Here is a 12178-nt window from a genome sequence, read left to right as displayed (position 1 = left end):
AGCGCTACCTGCTAGCAGGGTACTCTGCTCCCTGCTAGCAGCCTGTCTCGCAGCAGCGCACACATACTCGCCCCTAGGTCACCTCACACGGGGGCAGCGAGAACCAGAATGACGTCACACGGGCTTTTCCCTGCATTCATACTTACCTGTCGCGTTTTCGCGCGCTTGAAATGTTTCACTTTTCACTTAATCGCAACAAATAAACATTGTTATTTAAAAATCTAAAACTGTAAAATGCGTACTCCAGGAGTAATAATCTTTCGATTTAGGCAATTAAAAATTAATAGGAAACCACCCTATTTGGTCGCTCTTCACCCATAGCCACGCCGCGGACATTTTTGAAAACGCGCTCAAACAGGCACCGAAAATTGAGCTTCAAGAGGACGGAGGAGAGGTGGCTCCGACGTAGAATCCTTTCGGGAATAACACTGCAAGGCGGACATTATTATCCCGGGAAGACCGAAAGGGGGCGAAGCAGAAGGTCATAAGACTCCCCGATAGAGGGCAGAGTGGCGGCGGCGTGGACCCTCCTTTGAACTCATCGGACGTCGAATATATATCGATGCTCCAGAACAATGAAACTCAGTGGGAGGGATTGCGGGACCCATATAATAGCGTGCGGTATCCAAAGGCAAAAGGACCCGGTCCACCTTCTTCTCTTTTTCGCCATTAAACACGTCGCTTCCACTCGCCTCACGGAGCGCAGCCATTCCGAGAAATTCAGGGGGCACTAGCACCGACTCCTCTCGCCGCGAATAATACCGCTAGGGTGGGTAGGAAGGAGGCGAGCCGATAAACTCGGTGAGCGTGCCTCCGGAGTAATTTAATGGCACAAAGTATGAGAGGTCGAGCAAAACCATCGAAATGCCCCCCCCCCCCCCCCCCCCCGCGCAAGCAAGCAGTTCGGAGATGAGGGGGAACGAAACCAATCTGAGAATCAGGAAGAGAAAAAAAGGAAACGAGGAAGTGCAAGTCATGGCGTGCGGAGGAGAAGGAAGAGCTGGAGGGGAAACAGATTGTGGACGAAGCGTTCTCTGAGCGGGTAGGAGAACCGCGATGCACAGAAATAGGGAGATTCGTGAAATGAGGAGGAGAAAGGAGAGGAACGCGATGGAACGCACAAAAAGCAAGGAGACAACCTTTTTAAAGGCTCACCTGATGTAAACCAAAGTTGCCATATTTGCATCTCGCTCGGTCCTTCACCCCTCCCCCAATCCAACCGGCTTTCACTGATTGGCTGCATTTAAAGGGCAAGTTCCAACTTGGGATGTTGTAATTATTATAGAGAACGATACTGCCAAAATTCTTAATGAATCAATATCTAGACACGGGAGAAGACTAAGTAATTCTATTTAGGAATGGAAATCAACGTGGTCTAATGCAGAGCTGGATGGGTGAGTTGTATTCCATGTATCTATACATACCTTAATCGTTAGAATCCATAAAATTAATTGCGAATCGTTGCCTCAAAATCATAATGATGGCAACAAACCGGTTAATTTAGGTCCAAATGAAGGTGTATTCAAAAATTAAAGATTCTGTTCAGTACAGTCAAGAGCCAGGAAGAGTATACATAATGGCAATTAATGCGACTCTCACCTCCCTACCGTTATTACGCCAGGATAAGTAAATATAACCGCATTTAATCGTAGTCCCTCCTTTACCAATGGGCTCCAGATCTTTTTAAAGTTTGACCTCCCTTCCGCTGAAATTATTATTAAGCGTAATCACTTTTCGAATAGAGCGTTTTTCATAGGCCTGTAATAGTAACGACCTACCAACTTTAATCCTTGTGTTTTCATTCAGTAAGGAGGAAACGTGAATGCCTCCGGACCCATAACTGCAAATATGAAAGATGGATAAGAAAACGATGGGGAATCTGGAATTACTTCAGGGGGAGATAACGCTCAATAAACGGCGGAATATTGAGTCTTCAAAGCACGTAAATATTTATAGTAAATATTTCCTTAAATGCTTTCAATGCTGTAAATTCCTTAAGGCATCATATCAAGAAGTCATAAAATGTTTTCGGTAGAAAATAAAATCTTGATCATTTGTTTATGCTGAAGGAACTCTAAATAGTATCAAATTCAAAAGAGATAGGGTAGTCATATTGATCCGGATTAACAGACGGATAAATATATCAAGATTCTAGAGGGAATTATTCCGCATGCATGAATACCTCCTAGATGCCTTCCCCATCATAGATCGAAGCCGATAAAGAAAACCGATTATACTCTCTCTACGGAGCACTCTCTTGACACGAGGCCATATGTAAGAAAAACTATCATAATTTTATTCCACCATTTACTCCTACGACAGCCGACTTCTCTCGCATTGTACTTATTTAAGAGCCTTTTAATATGAGAGACATGATGTGCCGACGTAAAAAAAACAATATTGCCCCCCTTCGCAAATTATTTCCCGTTTTCTGCATCGTCCATCCAATTGCTCGACAAATGGGATAGATTTTTTCCCTTGACTGCTCCACGAAGTACTCACACAAATGAAAGTCTTTTGCGACTCTCGAAGCGGATGGAGAAGCGGCAAAACTATCCCAACGAACCCAACTCCGACAGATTCCTGTGATTTTTGCGTTTTCCCGACAGACGTCCGCAATGCACTCAGAGCCAAGTCTCTTTAAATTCTACTTGATCATTCGTACATTTTTTCCCTACTTCTCTCATTCTCCCCCTAGAACCTCGAGCTAGTTGCGGCGGCGGCAGTGGAAGTAGCCAGCATGACTGCAACGAAAAAGAGACGGCTCAAATGCGATCGCAAAAGGGAGAGAAAAAAATTGAATAACGACGTCGTCGGATTTCGTTTGTCGGCCGCCTCACTTGCATCGCTTTGCGTTCTTCCGGCCAATTTTATTTTTCGTGATTTACCTCCCTCGTCCCTCCACATATAGGAGCGCTGGAGATGTCATCATTTGTCCAGAAGGGACGAGTTGCCGCCCGAAGCGTATCAAACCGGGGGTCGGTGGAAGGGACAGTCTTCGCAGACATTACGTCCCAACTGTCGCTGCGTAAAGTGCTCCTATTCTTCAAGAAAATCGTCTTAAGAGACAGAATTTTTTCTCACTAGGTCGTGATGGAATTATTTTATTCATGAAAATAGTCCCGAGCAATACAGAGGAAATGCCTCGCAAACTGCGTGCCTCTAGATGTTTTTGCATCTCCATCACTCAAATGCACCGTCCCATATGCCAGTTGCTACAATAATAATAATACGCAAAATTTCAACTATATTTTTCTGCCGTATAGACGACCTTTTTTCAATGATATTACACCCAACAGCCGAAGTAGGTACTCTAAAAATACGTATTCTAAGAAAATTTTAAGCGCCAAACAGATAATTGGAGTAGCAAAGGCAATGCCGATGAACATCAATCTTAGCACCTTAATCACCTCCAATTCGAGAACATATAATAAGAGATGAGGCAAGAATTTGGGATTCCGAGAAATATTTACACAAGGGTTTTGAGGTTTGAAGATCGGTTGCGCACGTTTTTTGTGATGCCGATGGCAATAAATGAATTTAGGAAACTCCAATCAAAGCTTTTTGTTTCACCCTTTCAATGCAATGAGATTATTCGCTCCGAATACGTCCCGTAATATTATTTCAATATCACTATTTGTATGCATCAAAACCTGCACTCAGATGTAAAGTGCTACTTTGTCTCTTGAGAAGCAGTGGTCGCAATAGCGACCGCAGCCTGCTCCCGAGATACTCAGCTACACCAGTACTCGAGCACTCATGCATTGTTTCAGTCCTTAGGGAATTTCATGGCTTAATAGTAGGGGTCGGATCGGATACCTCGGATTCAAATATCCGCGGATATTGCCATTCATCGGATACATCGGAACCAAAGTTGCGGAAGACATCGCATCTGGATCCGAAATTTTAAATAATAGTTTCAGTGAATGCAACGACCCATAAGGGTGGAAAGAGTTCCAATTCTGTCTTCGAATGCGCCGTCGCATGCAATTCTTGTGCTACTCATGAACCGTTTTGCTGAAAATCTCTCGCAGAGTTTACGTAGGAGAATTTCAGCCATGGAAAATAAAAAAGGCAAAATACGACTGGTACATAGTGTGACTCTTCCCAAGAGATTGAACAATCATCGGGGGAATCTCAGCGTCAGGAATTTGAAAATGCATTTGGATCCGAAAATATCCGATCCGAAAGATCCGGCTCCGAAAATCAAGGATCCGATCCGAATCCGGATCCGAAAAAAATCCCGGATCCGTTCATCCCTACTTAATAGCCATCTTGACGCTAGGGAATTTGTTCTGGATTCCTAGCCGCCGAGGGGTCAACCGTAAGATATGATGGGTGTCTGCGAACTCGAAGGAGAGCGGCAACATTAACCAATGCGTCCAAGTTTCCTTCCTCCAGAATCAGCGCACACGGATGATTCCAAGGCAGGTACTATGGGGAGGCTACAGAGAAAGTTTGTGTTTTGAGAAAGGGAAGGGAAGAAAATCCTGAGGGAAATTGGACGACTCGGCATTAGCTTGCTCTTGACTTAGGGCACCAAAGAGGGATCATCATTGTTTTAATGCCCCATCAGGAGAGCGGAGTTGTGGGTAACCACCACTGATTGCAGTACCCAAGCAATGATTGAGCCTCAACTGAAAATATTTTACCAACACAGGGATTCGAACATGAGACGCCGGGGTCAAAAACCAATATTACATCATAATTCACAGCGTCCGGCGATATCTGGTGGAAATGTTTTATATCCACGAGAATAAAATAAAATGGTAAACTTCCACACAATTTTATTTACAAATGACACGACGCACAGTGGGCTAGAATCGAAAAAAGCTGGCCAAAACCTCAAAATCGTTTTTTTGAGCTAGGAAATTGAAACTTCGCATACACATTCTCAAATAAATTGTGCATAACTTTCCAGATTATTTTGGTCCTGTGTTTACACTTTAACAATATATGTGAGGTCAAAGTTGAGCTAATTTAGCGAAAAACGACCACCCTCGATTTTTTCTGAAAATTGCCGACTTTATCCTCGTGCAGTGGTTTTATAAATAGATTTATCGACAAAACTGTTATACCATCTTAATTGACACTTCTTATTCTTTCATTTGAAGGGTTTTAAATATTTTGTTTCACCAATAATCATAGATACATAACAAAATGGCGGAGCCTGTTTTCAACCCATTTTTTCACATAAACGTAGAAAAAAAGTAGACATTGTCACCGGCTTACACTAAGTAACTTATATCATGTCGTTCTTTGAAGCTTCTATATTGTGAATCTAAAGTCAAACCTTGCACCAATTTGCAACCCCGAATTTTAAATAGTTTTTTCGAACGCACGGACGGCACCGGTTCTGGCCGGCGGCGGCGGAGAGTACGGCGACGCGGCAAGCGGGTGGATGCAATATGGTCTCATTCACTTTTATGTGTGGATAACAGATATATTAGTGACAGAAAATAATCACCAGAAAGTAAAATTTATAAATATTGCTACGAATGACTCTCATTATGCAATCGCTGGGCACTGCAAGAGGTGCACTGAAAGGTTTCCTTCTTTGAGTGCATTCCATGGGGAATGGACTTAAATCGCGTGCTTAAAGTGGGGAAACGGACTCTTTTATTAACAAACAAGCTCTATTTCTAGGCAAGAGCCTTCGATGACCCATAGCCTCCACTTCCTAACCCTCCATACATATTTAAAGGCCTTCTGACCACGGTCGTTTTACAGTATTGTTGTAGTGCCGAGCCCTTCGAACTTGTTTTTGGTTTGAAGTTTGAACTCCTGTTAGCTTTAAAAGTTTCGGAAGGCATATTACTCACATCAAATAATGTATTCTTCCTAAGAAATACAGTTTATTTTAATGTATGCCTTATGCTCAATTTAAAGTATTGATTTAAATCTCTTACCTATATATCAACGTCATTATTCTTATTAAACTGCGCTGCTGACAAAATGGTTATTTTTCAGAAATATTTTACCATACAAACATAACATAAACAAAAGCAGCAAAATTTACACTTTTCCCAGCTAACATACTGCAATTATCACTGTCAGCAATAAAAGGTTACTGTTTTTCATTCACTATCTGACGAGTTTTTATCACTTTCACTGTCTGAGCTAAAGCATTGTTTTCCTTTTTCAAAAACAGATCCATTACATTTTTCGGCAAGCTGTGTGTTTCCTCCAGTTTAATTGGCGTAATTTTTGTCATTATCAGTTATGATATTAGTAGTTGTCTTCGGAATAAATCCCTATTTGTGGCCACTCGTGCCATTTTTCTAGTCAACCGTTCACGGAACTTTCTCACGTCCTTATACCGTGCCTATATCGCTTCCCCTGTCAGTTGTCGCAATTAAGAATGGACTCTTTTGCAATGTCAGCTCCTTGAATGAAGACCTTATGTACGGTTGGTGGCATACCATAATTGTATTTAAAGCGTCAGTGTGAGAGAGAGAAAATTAAATTATTTGGAGAGGAAATCTAGAATAATTGTGATGACTTTTGAATACTTGTGCCTGTTTCATGCTTGGCCTAAGGAACAGCATTTTTTACCTAAACAAGAAGGCACAAAGGTGCTCACGAGCAATAATTCATGAGACATAGGCCCTCGTTCCCACGTGTGATTATATTGCGCATGTCCTAACTGCTGTCAAAGCCGTGTTTGCAAATTTAAGTGCACTTTATATGCGACGCGAAACTTGAAACTGTGGAAATGTACGTTAAGATTCAAGTCGCAGTAAGATGCAGAACCATTTTTGGAAACTTCTTTTATAACCTCTGCTACAATAATTTCACTCGGGTAAATGAAATCATATACTCGCGTCACTCTCTCATCGCTGGGGTTAATATTATATCACTGGCATTTCAGATTTTCGAAGACCCTTGCACCGAAATTTTGTGAGCTGCATGGACACAATTACTTAGTGAGAGGGCCTCTTAATCTGACATAACATAATACTCGGGGTTGCATTTTATCCACTTGGCAAGAGTTGTTGCCTCCGAGGATGGTCACTGTATCTTCCTTTTGCATTCGTTTTCCTCCTAGTCGTTCTCTTCATACAACCCTAAAAACATGAATTGACGTCCATCTGCACTGGCTAAACTAGAGCAACATGTAAATTGTGCTGCATAAGGAATAGTTATTAATTGCTTTAAATCAAGAATATAAATTAAATAACCTTACTGGATAAGAATAATGAACTCTTCAAGCACCAAGACAGTACTTGATTTGGCAAATTTCGGCAAAATCAAGTACTGTATTGAGCCATTTTCCATCACGTTTAAGGAATATATTATCTGTTATTGTTAAAAAGTTTATTAGTTAGTAAAGCACGCGATTTAAGTCCATTCCCCATGGAATGCACTCAAAGAAGGAAACCTTTCAGTGCACCTCTTGCAGTGCCCAGCGATTGCATAATGAGAGTCATTCGTAGCAATATTTATAAATTTTACTTTCTGGTGATTATTTTCTGTCACTAATATATCTGTTATCCACACATAAAAGTGAATGAGACCATATTGCATCCACCCGCTTGCCGCGTCGCCGTACTCTCCGCCGCCGCCGGCCAGAACCGGTGTCGTCCGTGCGTTCGAAAAAACTATTTAAAATTCGGGGTTGCAAATTGGTGCAAGGTTTGACTTTAGATTCACAATATAGAAGCTTCAAAGAACGACATGATATAAGTTACTTAGTGTAAGCCGGTGACAATGTCTACTTTTTTTCTACGTTTATGTGAAAAAATGGGTTGAAAACAGGCTCCGCCATTTTGTTATGTATCTATGATTATTGGTGAAACAAAATATTTAAAACCCTTCAAATGAAAGAATAAGAAGTGTCAATTAAGATGGTATAACAGTTTTGTCGATAAATCTATTTATAAAACCACTGCACGAGGATAAAGTCGGCAATTTTCAGAAAAAATCGAGGGTGGTCGTTTTTCGCTAAATTAGCTCAACTTTGACCTCACATATATTGTTAAAGTGTAAACACAGGACCAAAATAATCTGGAAAGTTATGCACAATTTATTTGAGAATGTGTATGCGAAGTTTCAATTTCCTAGCTCAAAAAAATCGATTTTGAGGTTTTGGCCAGCTTTTTTCGATTCTAGCCCACTGTGCGACGTGTCGAAACAGGGTCGGTACTTGGTAAATAAAATTGTGTGGAAGTTAACCATTTTATTTCATTCTCACCAATATAACATCCACGTTTACACACCCCTTTCGCTGAAACCTCCCAAAACAACATCCGCCCTTGCAGTGGCGCAGCGAGGGGGGTTTGGGGAGATAAACCCCCCCCCCCCCAGAGCTCAGAGGAATATTAAAATTTAATCCATTTTACTTAATTGGATTAGGATTACTTATAGAATAGTGTTAGGATTAATCAAATATCCCTCAGAAAGCCGTAAAACTCTCCATTTTTAACCATTACACTTAAAATTTTACTGGAGGAGAGCCCCCGCAAATCCCGCTTACCCTGGAGGGTATGCAATACCCCACACCTCTAAGTAATAGTTGCACCTTAAACCCCCCTAGCCTTAATTCTTAGCTGCGCCCCTGCACCCTTGTACTTCACGAGATTCAACACATCAAAGGTGAAATACTTTACAGGCGAATCACTAGTAAGTTCTCACTCATCCGGGATAGGATTATGGCTTTTGACGGGGTTACCATTAAAAACTTTCCCGAATTTGCCGAGGAAGCTTCGACAATAGTCATTGTTTGGATCCAGATGGAAACACGGTACGTAATAAAAGCATTTCAAAGCGAGGTTCAGGCGAGTGTGCATTAGGGTGCCTCGTTTTGCCACTTTTTTAGGAGCGAATCGTAATACCAAAAATACGCACTCATTTTTTCCAATGGGAGTATAATATTGGTCTTTCCGTGGCATGTAATAGCATACTCTCATCCTAGTGACTACCCTTGACAAATTCAGACATCATTTCTATTTCGCGTCATTTATCTCATGCATAGAGTAAAATTAGGGCGTTGCGGGTTGCCTACCATAAAAAACTTCTTTCGGGGACACGATAAATGGTCATTTTCTCGACAATTAAAAGCATTAGAGCTGACATATTTGGTCTAAAATATCAAGGAAAGATCAATGTTATACCCCATTGGAAAAAATGAGTGCTTGCTAAAACCCAGTTTAAATTATTTACATTTTTAACGTTTTTCGCCTAAACTTTCGAAATTTCAAGACAAAATGGCGAACAAACCGATTTTGAAAAAAAATCATATCTGTTATACCCACCCAGGTACGCAACTTTTTCCGGTAATTACGATTCGCTCCTAAAAAAGAGTGGCAAAGCGAGGCACCCTAGTGTGCATCACAGTGTGAGTGTGGAGAGGTTCGTCGACCGCCGCGCCGTTCGGAGAAGGAAAGAAGCGTTGGGAGGCCATCGAAGGGATCCTTTCTTGTTATTAAGCGCGTGGCGTGGCTTTTCGCTCGAGCGGAGCATCCGGGGCGCGGAACGTGAGTGTCCACCTGATTGAAGGCGCTCTCGTCCGGGTGTGGTCGGGGGGGCGTGGTCGGATTCCAGGGTGGCCACCCTAATTTGGTCTCCGCCGTCGCCTCCTCCACTATCATTATCAACGCCGCCGCCGCCGCGGTAACCTATTGGGATCGCCGCCGCAGACTATCCAAGACCCAATCTCGCACCCTCGGTCCTGCGCCGTCCAAGGCTTGCCCCCATCTTAATTTCACTCTCTTTCAGAATTACACCTATGAAGCGGCACACTGTTTTTGACGGCACAATCAGGCCTGATACTTATTCACGAATCCATAACCCCTTATATTCCCTCGAAAAAATCTTCACTTCATATCAGGCATTTTGACGCTCTCCTTCCCATCATGGCATAAAATAATTGTTGAAGAGAATGAGTCAATATAATAACAACTCTACATAAAACCTTATTTCTTTACTATGAGCACACAACAAAAAGGAGCAGGCAAACTTAATTACTCGAAGCAGTTCACAATGTGTTCAAGTTTCCTATGGAAGAGGCTAAGGTTAGTAGTCAGAGTAGGAACTGGTGATTAATTTTTAACAGGTGAACCAGCATTGGGAGTTATTTTACGGTCATTTGAGTTATTTCAGCCCATATTGCATACTTTATGAAACTAAATTATGCAATGTGGGCTGGCTATTCAAATATCCAAGTTTTCACTTTCAAATATGCTTCACAGTCTGAAAGAATGCAATTTCACCCCAAATTGCCAGTATTAGAACTCGCTCGGCTGATTGCAAAGGCAAGCTGTTTCTCCATTGGTATTTGATCATACATGAGCTCCTTCCACACAATTAATTGCCTTCTCGTCGGTCGTACGATTGAAAATAGGAAACGCTGGACGTGGAAGTGAAAGGGCGAGAGGAGAGAACGGAGAGCCGGGCCGTGGAAATTGAAATTCGAAGGGATAAACACTTGTTTTTCCGTAATTTTTAGACAATCAATGCCAATCGTGTATTTCCCACCGGAGACCAATACATACAATTGCTTCGGAGGTAAGCTTAACCAGCATTCCATATTAATTGATTGAAATGAGTCCACGGATGGCCTCCTTTCGTTTTAATTCCAGTGCGACACGATCATAGTTCATCACGATGCACATCAACTTGGACATAATGAGGTCTATCACGCAGGGAAACATGGTGAAAGATTTTGCATCGGACAGATCATGGAGAATTTATAAAACGCAATTGGATAAATAAGATAAAGTGACTATGTGGCAGTATGATGTGAATTATGGCTTTTTACGCAGTAATTTTCTATTAAAACTCGTGTCATCTCTTAGAGTATTTAGATTGATTATACCCTGAGATTATTTTAAACGTTTCGGTGAATGCCATGAGGGCTTGATCTATGTTTTACTGTTTTATAAGCGCATTGAATTACTGACGACAATATGCTTTTTGAAATGATATCAAATCCCAAAAGAAAATAAGAATTTATTTTTTAATACAGTTCCACTTCCAAAATTAACATCTACTGGAAAATTTTCAAAGCCTATCACTGCAGGAAAAAACTTAAATTAGTAAATGACATCATAAAATTCTACGAGAAAGGTATATCGAAAGAAATGAAGTTAAATTTAAATCATTTTCAGGGTAAAACCCGCTAACGACCAATAACGTTAACTATTTGCAACACGTTCAATTTCCAGCATAAGAACATTTCCCGTTTATGGTTGACCTAAAATAATAACCAGCGCAGTCCCTAGCTTGTCAGAGTATAATGAGAAATTAGGATCCATGGAATTCATTGAGCTCTTTGATTAAAATTGATTTAATGGCTATATGCCATACTATGGAGAATACGATGAATTTGTATCGGATTTAAACTTTATGCATTCATAGGTCTGCATATTTAAAAATGACGTCACATGACCCACAAAATTATCGCAGATATACCTAACGCCTCTTGATACCTATGTAACTATGGGTAAACCCAGGCTTGTCACACTCCTTCAAAGAATGTGGTACTCAAGGAAGCATGATAATAAGAGAAAGATAACTGAAGATTTACATACAAACAGGAAGACAGCGAAACCTATTGATTTTCCCCAGTTTACCCAAATTGTTATGCATGAAAAATATTTCCTAGAACTCTACGGCATTAAAATCAGTGAGGCACAAAATAAAACCCCATTATAGCACCTAATATGTTAATCAATTAACCAAAGCAATGTAAACTATTAATTTTCAGGGACCTTTAGGTGTGATATCTAAAAATTCACATTTTTTTCCTATAAAATTTCTGAAAGTTTTCTTTTTCTCTATAGCATCCAAGAAAAATCCACTTTCGTAGTAATATCCTTGGGAGTAACGATAAAAGGTAACGTAGTAGATCAGTTTTTCTGTCGCCTTCTTGGTTGCGACTTAATTAACCAATTTCTCACACATAATTTGATACTGAAAATACAAGGCGTTAGTTAACATTAATATTCTAGAAAATTACCCAATCTCCCAACGAAATCGATTAAAATATACCTTAATAGTTTCAGAACCTTGATTAAATCTCTTTAAATTCCAGGAAAAATCTATTACCTCTCTCAAGTTAGTTTCTTTATTAAGTTTGAATGGAAAAACCTACGACTTCACTAATAACAGTTTAAAGTAAAGCTCGAAGAAATTTGGCGCCGAAGTGAAACTGATAGCTCTATTTTCTCTCCAGTGC

Source organism: Ischnura elegans, chromosome 2 (genome assembly GCF_921293095.1).
Source record: "Ischnura elegans chromosome 2, ioIscEleg1.1, whole genome shotgun sequence".
Classification (NCBI taxonomy): Eukaryota; Metazoa; Arthropoda; class Insecta; order Odonata; family Coenagrionidae; genus Ischnura; species Ischnura elegans.
This window is presented reverse-complemented; position numbering follows the sequence as displayed.